The 12,332-nt window shown below is 43.5% G+C and overlaps 1 long non-coding RNA gene across 1 annotated transcript; it reads left to right on the top strand.

Annotated features, from left to right (window-relative positions):
• Window positions 1-8,041: 8,041 nt before the first annotated feature.
• LOC123741893 (uncharacterized) lies at window positions 8,042-11,986 on the top strand. Its single transcript, XR_014391789.1, has 5 exons — window positions 8,042-8,545; window positions 9,722-10,439; window positions 10,933-11,090; window positions 11,201-11,340; window positions 11,496-11,986. It is a non-coding gene; the product is annotated as an uncharacterized LOC123741893 (long non-coding RNA).
• The last annotated feature ends 346 nt before the right edge of the window (window positions 11,987-12,332 follow it).

Genomic DNA, 12,332 nt, shown 5'->3' on the forward strand with positions numbered 1-12,332 from the left:
CCTGACCCGGGTATTGATGTGCACAGTGGGTAGGTACCTGACAGCATTGTCTTGACTGTATACAGAGAGCAAGAATCCCTACCTGATTCTGGAGACACATTGTGCATGGCTAAATAGTAATGTATGGACAAGATCCATGACAGACATAATGACAATTCAACAACCTACTGAATGTGTTTCATGTGTCTTACAGAACTGAGGACTCCTGGGCTGTGTGATGCAGACCAAGCACATAGCCTGAACCAAGCAGAGGCTGAGCAAGCTGGCAATATTGTAATATTGACATAAAGGGAGGATGTGGATGAAATTGTAAAAAAAATAAACACAGAATGGTCCATGTTTATATAACCAACTACAATTACAAGCTAAGCAAACAATGGAATGGAAAATAAATTATTATAATGTACAGAAAGCCCAGATGTTCGTTTTAGTCTACTCCTGCGCTCAGGGTCCTATCACACATTGACCACATGAGGGTTTCCTATGTTACAATATGTTTGAGGGGGGCCACATTGACATTTGAATTGTTATGGGGATCCTCATGAGCACCACTGAAATTATAACCATGTCTGTGTTCTAACAAGCCACAACTTCCTCCTCTCTTGGCTATAACCTTTATTTGAGTATACACATTCTGTTACAGGAACACTGGTGTTATTGTTTGGCGAATACAAGATAACTAGTGGTTTTGTACTCCGTACACATCAACAGTGTAATATCTGGACGAAGTTTGATAATACTAACTAAATAATAAGGAACATAAAGAATGTTTTTCAAAATGCATACTACTGTGCTCCGAGCACCCATATTGGAGCACGGGAGAGTCGGAGTATGAGTCAAAATCAAAGTATACGAAACGGAGAACAGAGGGCACTTCTCGAATGCGTACTATGTTTGTACATATTTTAAAGAATGTATCGATGCAAGCTTCAATGTTAAGTACGCAAACAAATATGACGCAACCATAAAACAATTATTCAAAATTTGGTGAAATCAATGGCGGCCATTACTGTAGCAGAAGCGAGAGAAAATAAACTCAGACTTTGGAATTACATTTTTTATTTTTTTATTGGGCTCCCCATTAGCCGACGTCAATGGTGACAGCTAGTCTGCCTGGGGTTCGACACATAGCAATAACAAACTTTACAGACCAAATACTTACCAATTTACATACATTACAACTAGGTCAGATAAGGGAGAGGTGTTGTGAGGTGTTGTTCTATTTGTTTTTTAAAGCTCATTTTGCTGTTTGCTTGAGTAATTTGAGCTGGAATTCATTTAGGATTTGGGGACTGTAAAAAGAAAGCTGGTGGCATGTCTTGTGGGGTAAGTTTGTCTGTAATAAGAGCTATATGTAAATTGATTATACAGAAAATGTTGACATTTCAACATAATAATAATATAATATATATATATATATATTGTATATATATAAATACTTGATGAAGTTAATCTCTCATCAACCCTCAACTAGGAAAGACATGCATGCATGTTGTTGATGTTAGCTCTGTATGTGCAGGGTTGCCTAGTGGTTAGAGCATTGGACTAGCAACCAAAAGGTTGCAAGTTCAAATCCCTGAGCTGTCAAGGTACAAATCTGTTGTTCTGAACAGGCAGTTAACCCACTGTTCCTAGGCCATCATTGAAAATAAGAAGCTGTTCTTAACTGACTTGCCTAGTTAAATAAAGGTAAACAAATAATAATGCTGAGCCATTTTTGCTAGGTCTTTCTTTGCTGCACTTGACCATATTAGCAGACAGTAATCAAGATGGGACAAGACCAGATCCTGAACAACTAGTACAGTTGATTTGTGTCAAAAACGCAGAACTTCTTTGCATAACAGATATACCCCTCCACATCTTCACAACAACTTTAGCAATATTACTTGACCATGATAATTGACCATCCGATTTTATACCTAGGAGTTTAGCTTCCTCAACTTGCTCAATGGTCACACCCTTTATACACAACTCCAGCTGAGGTATGGGTCTTGGATAATGTTTTGAACCAAATACAATGCTTTAGTTTTAGCTGTATTTAAGACCAGATTATTTGTAACACCCATTCTGATACTGACTGTAACTCCTTATTTAGAATTTCAGTGAACTCACTGGCTTTGGATGCTGACATGTAGCGTGTGGAATCATCCGCATACATAGTCTTTCTAGATTTGTGTAAGACCAGTGGCAAATAATTTGTAAAAGCAGAGAAGAGTAATGGCCCAAGACAACTGCCTTGAGGGACACCGCACTGGACATGCAGTATCTGATGTTAGTGAAGCTTCCATTGAAGAACACTCTCAGAGTTCTATTGGCTAAATAACTGTCCAACCATGTGATGGCAGGTGATGTAAAACCATAGAAAGTGAGTTTCTTCATTAACAATTTATGATGAATAACATCAAAGGCTGCAATGAAATCTAACAATACAGCTCGAACTATCATCTTATTATCCATGTATTTTAACCAATACTTCTCTATGCATGTTGAAAGTCAGTAGCTAACTTGTTCTCTAAAAAATAAAATACCATTGTATTTGGTCAAACACAATTCTCTCTATCAGTTCAATAAGAACAGGCAGAAAACTGATTGGGCGGCTGTTGGAACCAGCAAAGGGTCCTTTACTATTTTTGGCAGTGGAATTACATGAGCTTTTTTCCAAGCCTGTTTTTCCACCTCTCCCTCAAGAACTTGAGTTAATTCAAAACAGTAATCCGTCTCTTTTATCATTTGATATTTTATACAAAAATATGATCGTTGGCAATGTTGTCATTTCACTTCTTGAAAGGTTTTGTTATTGTCACGCCCTGACCAGGTGAACTCGGGTATATTGGGTCAGGGTGTGTCATGTTAGGTATTTTTCATTGGTTTGTGTTTGGTTTACGTTTTAGCCTTGTGTAGGCTCTAGGTGGGTTTATTTCTATGTTGGGTTCTAACGATTCCCAATCAGAGACAGCTGTCGCTAATTGTCTCTGATTGGGATCACATTTAAGTTGCTGTTTTCCCCACGCTGTTTGTGGGGTGTTGTCTCTTTGTTTGAGCACGTAACGTATCTGCATTTTTCTTGATTTTGTGTACATGTTTAATTCCAGTGTGTTGAATAAACATGTGTTCGCTCCCAGCTGTGTTTTGGTCCGCTTCCTCGTCACCAGGCGATGCACGTTACACAACACCCCACCGAACCAGGACCAAGCAGCGGGAGGAAAAGGAGCGCGAGAGATGGGCTCGCGAGGGGAAGGAGTTCTGGACCTGGGAGGAGATCATGTCGGGGAAAGGACCCTGGCGGAAGGATTCCCAGGTCGAGGAGGTAAAGCCAGCCGGTAGACGGAGTCGCAGGCGGCGGTCGAGGAGGCCCGGAAAACACCCCCAAGAATTTTTTTGGGGGGGGCTAATGGGGTGGTCCGGAAGGGCAGAGGAAGAGCCCAGACCACTGCTCTCGTGGGGGATGACGGCGGAGGAAGAGACGAAGATGATGAGGCAGTTGATTGAGGACCTGCAGAGGGAAGATCTGGAGGAGGAACCATGGTATGCGGAGTTGCGCGCTGTGTCGCCAGTGCGCCCGCACAGCCCGGTGCGTCCGGTGGACATGCCCAGCACATGCCGTGCTAGGATGGGCATCCAGCCAGGACGAGTGGCTAAACCGGCTCCACGCTTCAGGTCACCAGTACGTGTTCACAGTCCTGTCTGGCCCGTCCCTGCTCCCCGCACCAGGCTAGTGGTGCGTGTCCACAGTCCTGCCCGGCCCGTCCCTGCTCCCCGCACCAGGTTAGTGGTGCGTGTCCCCAGTCCTGTCCGGCCCGTTCCTGCTCCCCGCACCAGGTTAGTGGTGCATGTCCCCAGTCCTGTCCGGCCCGTTCCTGCTCCCCACACCAGGTTAGTGGTGCGTGTCCCCAGTCCTGTCCGGCCCGTCCCTGCTCCCCGCACCAGGTTAGTGGTGCGTGTCCCCAGTCCTGTCCGGCCCGTCCCTGTTCCCCGCACCAGGTTGGTGGTGCGTGTCCCCAGTCCGGCCCGGCCCGTTCCTGCTCCCCGCACCAAGTCAGTGGTGCGTGTCCCCAGTCCTGTCCGGCCCGTCACTGCTCCCCGCACCAAGTCAGTGGTGCGTGTCCCCAGTCCTGTCCGGCCCGTCCCTGCTCCCTGCACCAGGTTAGTGGTGCGTGTCCCCAGTCCTGTCCGGCCCGTTCCTGCTCCCCACACCAGGTTAGTGGTGCGTGTCCCCAGTCCTGTCCGGCCCGTCCCTGCTCCCCGCACCAGGTTAGTGGTGCGTGTCCCCAGTCCTGTCCGGCCCGTCCCTGTTCCCCGCACCAGGTTGGTGGTGCGTGTCCCCAGTCCGGCCCGGCCCGTTCCTGCTCCCCGCACCAAGTCAGTGGTGCGTGTCCCCAGTCCTGTCCGGCCCGTCCCTGCTCCCCGCACCAAGTCAGTGGTGCGTGTCCCCAGTCCTGTCCGGCCCGTCCCTGCTCCCCGCACCAGGTTAGTGGTGCGTGTCCCCAGTCCTGTCCGGCCCGTCCCTGTTCCCCGCACCAGGTTGGTGGTGCGTGTCCCCAGTCCGGCCCGGCCTGTTCCTGCTCCCCGCACCAAGTCAGTGGTGCGTGTCCCCAGTCCTGTCCGGCCCGTCCCTGCTCCCCGCACCAAGTCAGTGGTGCGTGTCCCCAGTCCTGTCCGGCCCGTCCCTGCTCCCCGCACCAAGTCAGTGGTGGGTGTCCCCAGTCCTGTCCGGCCCGTCCCTGCTCCCCGCACCAGGTTAGTGGTGCGTGTCCCCAATCCTGTTCCGGTCGACGGCTCCGCTCCGGAGCCTGAGCATGCCGCTCCACAGTGGTCCAGTCCGGGCCAGAGGGGTAGGGTTAAGGTGAAGGCGGGGGAGAGAACATGCCCGGGGCCAGAGCCTCCACCGAGGGTGAGGCGCCCACCCGGGTCCCCCCCCCAATAGAGCAGTGGCTGGAGCAGTGGCTTCTTCCTTGCTGAGCGGCCTTTCAGGTTATGTCGATATAGGACTTGTTTTACTGTGGATATAGATACTTTTGTAACTATTTCCTCCAGCATCTTCACAAGGTCCTTTGCTGTTGTTCTGGGATTGATTTGCACTTTTCGCACCAAAGTACGTTCATCTCTAAGAGACAGAATGCGTCTCCTTCCTGAGCGGTATGATGGCTGTGTGGTCCCATGGTGTTTTTACTTGCATACTATTGTTTGTACATATGAACGTGGTACCTTCAAGCGTTTAGAAATTGCTCCCAAGGATGAACCAGACTTGTGGAGGTCTACAATTTTTTTCTGATATCTTGGCTGATTTCTTTTGATTTTTTCCATGATGTCAAGGAAAGAGGCACTGAGTTTGAAGGTAGGCCTTGAAATACATCCACAGGTACACCTCCAATTGACTAAAATTATGTCATTTAGCCTATCAGAAGCTTCTAAAGCCATGACATCATTTTCTGAAAATGTTCAAGCTGTTTAAAGGCACTGTCAACTTAGTGTATGTAAACTTCTGACCCACTGGAATTGTGATATAGTTAATTATAAGAGAAATAATCTGTCTGTAAACAATTTTTGGAAAAATGACTTGTGTTATGCACAAAGTAGATGTCCTAACCGACTTGCCAAAACTATAGTTTGTTGACAAGAAATCTCTGGAGTGGTTTAAAAACGAGTTTTAATGACTCCAACCTAAGTGCATGTAAACTTCCAACTTCAACTGTACGTTGCAGCAGTAGCTAGCGATCTTTGTCCCATTCCTGATATTTCTGTTACTGATATTTCTGTTGTTAGCTGCCTAACTAGTTAGGTAGCTAACAACAGAAATATCAGGAATATAGTGACAAAGCAAAGGACACCAACGACTCACACTTGTGAAATAATCAGTCTGCATTTATTGCTGTTGGTAAGGTGCCCTAGTAGTTCCATCGTGCTTATCCACATCCTGAATCCATCCATGTTATTTGACTTGGGGGACTCTGCCCAACTCAGTGCCCGCACGTGGGAGATAATTTTAATATTCAAGTGTATGCGTGTCTTAATGGCTGAGCTATGAAATATTTTTACCAGTATACGGCCTAACCCATCCTGATCCTATTTAATGATTGAATTCCACACTGTTGTTTCCTCACATGCCAAGAAGGGGCACCAAGAAAAACTGCTTTTCAACATCATTAATTATCATTTTCTGGAAGGACATCTATTTAATTCATATTGTAATTAATTTGAGGTAATATTTCATACAAAATATGGAACACTGGACAGATACTGACAGAAGACGTAGGAAAAAGGGTGCACTCTCCTCGAGCAACCGAGGGTGGTGCGCACAGGCACGCATGTCCCCATCGCTATGTTAGATAAATTCAACAGTAGTGTTGCTTGAAATGTTTCATATGATAGGTCATTAGTATGGTGTAAATGGATACAACGAAGGCATGTGGAGTTGTGCCCAGTAAATGTGTATTAAAGGCCTTTCTATAGTTTAGGGAGGGAGGCTGTGAAAACTAGGCAGATGGTAAATATGACAAAATAGCATTAGCTACGATTTAAGCAATGAAATTAAAACCCAGATTTGTGTCACTCACTCCCTGCAGGTGTCTCAGGGGGAATTGGGATATGCAAGAAACAGATGTCCATTACATCCTTGTACAAGTGTGTAACAGGAGAAATATATGCCCCTCCCCCTAGTTGAATGCACCGATTATAAGTCACTCTAACTGTAGGCTACACCATTTGCTAAATGACAAAAATATAGGCTAAATGTAAATCTAAAGGGTTCATAGTTCATCTCATTCCCACAATGTGAAAAGGTAAGCATGTCTTACAGTCTTAATAAGGGCATGCAGCAGGCAGGCATGAGGCAAAATTGTGGTTTCATTCACAAAATAAGGATAGTGACGGTAGCAGTGGTGAGATTAGATAATAATGTTGGCAAAATAGGCAAAAGGAATTACAAAAACAAACCGGCGATGAACCCCCAAAAAATCATCAAAATAAATCTAAATCAAAATGAACTCAATCCAGGATATTTCCTGATTTAGGAAACGGTATACTGTTGGATAAATCTACAGCCTAGTAGCCTACCCACAAGGATACTCTTCTCATCAGAGCTTTACACTGCCCAAGTGTAAAATGACATTGAGAATCTGGAGGAGCATGGGCCTTATTAGAGCACTGCAGGGGCGTTTGGTCCCTTTTGAGCACTGCCCAAGTGTAAAATGACATAGAGAACCTGGAGGAGCATGGTTTGAGGTTGGAAGGCAATCAACAGGACCGGCCCTAGCTTTTTGGGGGCCCTAAACTAGATTTAGTTTCTGGGTCCCCCCCACCTTGCTTGTAAAATATTTTTGTGGCCCCCCTCTTTACACCGGAGAGAAGAAATGTATGTTTTAAAGTAAATTTCCTGCAATTCTCCACATTTTGCATGGGGCATAGAGAACATTTGGTAGTTTTAAAGTACATGTTCTGCAATTCTACAGATTATGCCATGGGGCAGAGAGAAAATGTTGCCGTTTTAAAACTAACTTTGTGCAATTCTGCTCATTGAGCCATGGGGCGGACAGAACATGTAGCAGTTTTACAGCTGATTTCCAGCTATTCTAAATATGTTATTATGGGGTGGAGACAAAATGTTGCAGTTTTTTAAAATGCATTTCATGCAATTCTACACATTTTGCCATGACTTATGCCATGTCCATATGATAACAGGGCCCCTGGGCACATGCACTGTAGTCCTGGTCATTAATTTGGCCATGATAACTACCAGGTGTAGATAACTGGCTAGACTAAACAACAACAACAACAAAATAATTGCTGACATAGGCTAATTGAGTAACTGCCAGTGACTTACATTACAAGAGAAAAACTGCTGATGCACTACCAAATGTTGAAATTGCACCTTGTGTATTCTACTATTCTAGCTCTAAACAGTAAATTGAGACCCAAACTAAGTTTTGGTTGGAGGCCTGTCATGCCACATAGTGTCCCTCTGCCCAAAAAGTGCCCCCCGCCCCCAAAGCGTCCGTTGCTATGCTGGTTGCTTGGCTCTATTTTACCTTGTAGCAGTCTCGAAGGAAGGAGGACACTGGCAGTTCTAGTTCTATTTCACCTCATAAATGTTCGCTAAGTCCAAGCAAAATTATTATTTCAGAATTGCTCTCCAAGGACGTTGTTTTTGATGGTGATAACCTGCTGACTACCTGCTGCTTCAGAGGACCGAAAAGACTGGAAAGAGAACTCTTTCTTTACCATATATTTGTCTTTATATAAGTAAATATTGTTAAATAGGAAGAAATCATTTAAGCTGTTTTTAGATTGATGTTGCTAGCTACTGTACTTATTTTTCTCAGCCTGCCTAGTCAGCTCGCCAGCTACAGTAGCTGGCTAGCTAGCCAGCTAGCTTGCCAGACAGTTTTATTTAGCTAACGTTAGCTAGCTAGCTACTGTAACTGTTATTGTAGCTTTCTGTTTGTTTGCACTTCAATGGCAACCCTCGAGGAGATTTTATTTGATCTTTCCAACCAGGCGAAATACTATGAAGGCACCACTGATCTCGACAAGAGGCGCTACGTTCAGGGTAACGTTAAGCAGTTAACTACTATTAGATAACTGGACAGATATAACTATGTACAACCATTTTTCAAGTACCATTTTTCATCTAGTTGTTGGTCATCTACATGTTGCTAGCTATACATATAGTTCAGTTGAGGCTGATGAGGGGAGGATGGCTGTCACATTCGTCGTAATGAGCGGACCAAGGCGCAGCATGAGTATAGTTCCACATATTTTTAATCTCTGTGAAACAAACAAAACAATAAAGAAAAAACGAAAGGTGAAGTCATGACGTGCACACAGGCAACCAAACACAAACAATATTCCACAAACACAGGTGGGAAAAATAGCTACTTAAATATGATCCCCAATTAGAGGCAACGATTACCAGCTGCCTCTAATTGGGAACCATACAAAACCACCAACATAGAAATACACATTCTAGAACACCCCCTAGTCCAAGGGCTCTCTATGGTCAGGGCGTGACAATGGCTCATAATAATGTCTAGAATGGAGTCAAACACGTGGTTTCAATGTGATTCCATTCAATTGCAAAAGTCACTGAAGCTGGAGACTTATATCTCCCTCACTAAATATAAGCATCAGCTGTCAGAGCAGCTTACCAATCACTGCACCTGTACACAGCCCATCTGTAAATAGCCCACCCAACTACCTCATCCCCATATTGTTCTTTTTTTGCTCTTTTGCACCCCAGTATCTCTACTTGCACATCATCATCTGCACATCTATCACTCCAGTGTTAATGCGATATTGTAATTATTTTGCCACTATGGCCTATTTATTGCCTTACCTCCCTAATCTTACTACATTTGCACACACTGTATATAGAGTTTTCTATTGTGTTATTGACTGTATGTCTGTTTATCCCATGTGTAACTATGTGTTGTTGTTTTTGTTGTACTGCTTTGCTTTATCTTGGCGAGGTTGTAGTTGTAAATGAGAACTTGTTCTCAACTGGCCTACTTCGTTAAATAAAGGAGAAATATATATATATATATATATATATTTTTTTTTTTTTTTTACTCCATTCCAGCCATTATTATGAGCCATTCTCCCCTCAGAAGCCTCCACTGATATAGCTATATGTCTGTCATACTGAGGTGTCTAGCTATAAGTTAAACCTGATCAATCAAATGGATAGGTGTAAGCAATTATGGTGATTTAAAATGCTCTTTACTAGGTTTCTTCACTAGACAGACACACAGAGAGAGAGGAAGAGGAAGAAAGAAAGGATACAAGGGAGAGAGGGAGAGAGAGGTGGGAACAGAGTGGAAGACAGATGGAGAGAGAGAAACAGAGAGAGAAAGCCAGCAGTGCAAATGTACTTAGACTTGAGTATTTCAACAACTCCTCTTACAACTTGACAGGCAATCATATGTACCTACGGGGGAAGGATGGCCAGCCACACAGGAGGGTGATTTTTACTAAGGAGAAGGAGGCCGTGCTGACCGAGATGCATGCTCGCCATTTCGAAGTTAAGCGTATGATTGCCAAAATCAACCTACGCTTCTTCTGACGGAATTGTCAAGGAGGTGGAAAGCCGGGCAAATGAAATAACCTTTTGTTTATCAATCACATTCTATTATATCTGAAATTATTATGATTTCAAAAAATGTCACATCAGAGAGCACACAATGTTTCAATTTGTCACTTTTTGCTTAAAGGTCAGTACCCTGTCTAGTTAGGTCAGTAAAGGAAGAGTACATGCTTAACTCTAAATTCCCTTCTGTAACCCATTAAAAATAGTGCTTGGAACCATTAATAGATTTTTGTTTTGTTTGATACCCAATAAGGACGAGACTGGCGAGGCCACCTCCAAGGCGATGGTGGACATCTTCACCACCCACGGTTCTCTTGAGGTCATCTTGAGTGACCGAGGTCATGAACACTGGAACAAGGTTTGAATGTTATAGGATTAAAAGCCAACTGACACTTACTCTTGTGTTACTGACTTGTTGCACCCTCGACAACTACTATGATTATTATTATTTGACAATGCTGGTCATTTATGAACATTTGAACATCTAGGCCATGTGCTGTTATAATCTCCACCCGGCACAGCCAGAAGAGGACTGGCCACCCCTCATAGCCTGGTTCCTCTCTAGGTTTCTTCCTAGGTTTTGGCCTTTCTAGGGTGTTTTTCCTAGCCACCGTGCTTCTACACCTGCATTGCTTGCTGTTTGGGGTTTTAGGCTGGGTTTCTGTACAGCACTTTGAGATATCAGCTGATGTAAGAAGGGCTATATAAATACATTTGATTTGATTTGATTATATTCTGTCACCAATGGTTTGTTTTATTTATTTTTTTGCTTTTTTTTCATGGTACATAATCAGATATATTTAAATATCTTACACTGTCAATAGATATTGCTTTCCTACCCCCTCCTCCAGGTTTAGTGAATGGAACAAACAGACCCTCAAGACTGCCATGGGCAAGACCCTTGATTTATAGCAGGAACGGTGGGAGAACAATCTGAATGTAATTATTTTTGCACACAAAAGCAGCATCCAGGTCTCTGTATGGACGGGAGCCACAGCTGTTGACTGAGGTAAACGATGCAATTGTATATACAATGTATTGCATATACGGTAGTCTTTCAAATTTGTGATTGACTTAGTGTTGTTTGTCTATTGCTATTTTTGTATAACGTACTTTCAGATCACTAAAGCTCCACCTGATGTGGTGGAAGTTGTCGAACCAGATCAGAAAGCCTTCAAGGACCACCTTCAAGCACGGACTGAGAAGGATGTGGAGTTTTTTGTTGTTGTTGCTCTGAGTCGGAGGGGTACCAGCTTGAGGTAGGCTATACCTTCCAAAAGTGTTGAAAAGTACATAACTCCCATTTATAACACTGCGCTAATCCATCAAATTTTCTCACAGTAAAGTGTAACCTGTGTTTTTGTTTGTTTACGTCTCCTACCCAGTTCCCTTTAACTCTGTTCCTCTTCTCCAGGAGCTAGGGGTTCTGCCCAACACCCAGATGTGGATCCATCTGATGTCCTCCAATACCAACCACCTTCCAACTTTTCATTACATCATCTACAGCTACTGTTATTGTCATGTTGTCATTATCTGCTAAGAAAGTTTTTTTGCTCTATTATACTGGGCACACAATATGTGAGATACACAGCTTAACCAAAAACACTAGCACTGCAAACATTCAGAACAAAGAGAGCAGTAGTGCCTGGACTTTGCCGTCTCCCTCTTCAAGTCCCCCTTCTGAGACTGGCTGTCTGTTGAGAACAACCCAGGTAACAAGGAACGTAACTGAGACATTTGTAACATTCCCCTTAAGTCTTCCAGAGGTACTGAATGTCATAGCCCGTTTGGGACATTATAGGCACATTCATAACGTTTCTAATAAGTATTATAGATGTTATAAATATCCGGTCGATATACAGACATCATGGGAACATTAAAAACGTTCCTTGGTAGTCCATGAAAGGTTCTGAATATCATGTTATTTTGGAGATATTCTAGGAACATTTCATAAGGTTACATTTAGAGCTATGGTTTTTGTCTTCATATAACGTTACAATCGGAATAATAGAAATACATTTTGGAACGTCGTCTGTAAGTCAAGTGGTGGTACACTTGTAACGTTGTCTTTCTAATTGTGTAGGAACATTTGTTACATTCTAAATAAGTATTTTAGATCCCAAGATATTGGGGCCAGCATACTTGTGCTTGGAGTAAAGGAAGTGGATCCAGCTCTTCCTCTCCGCAATTTATTTTTCCATAATTCTACCGATTTAATAAATGTATGGAAATTCTTAATGCAATTTTGACC

Source organism: Salmo salar, chromosome 03, assembly GCF_965601325.2.
Source record: "Salmo salar chromosome 03, fSalSal1, whole genome shotgun sequence".
Taxonomy (NCBI): domain Eukaryota; kingdom Metazoa; phylum Chordata; class Actinopteri; order Salmoniformes; family Salmonidae; genus Salmo; species Salmo salar.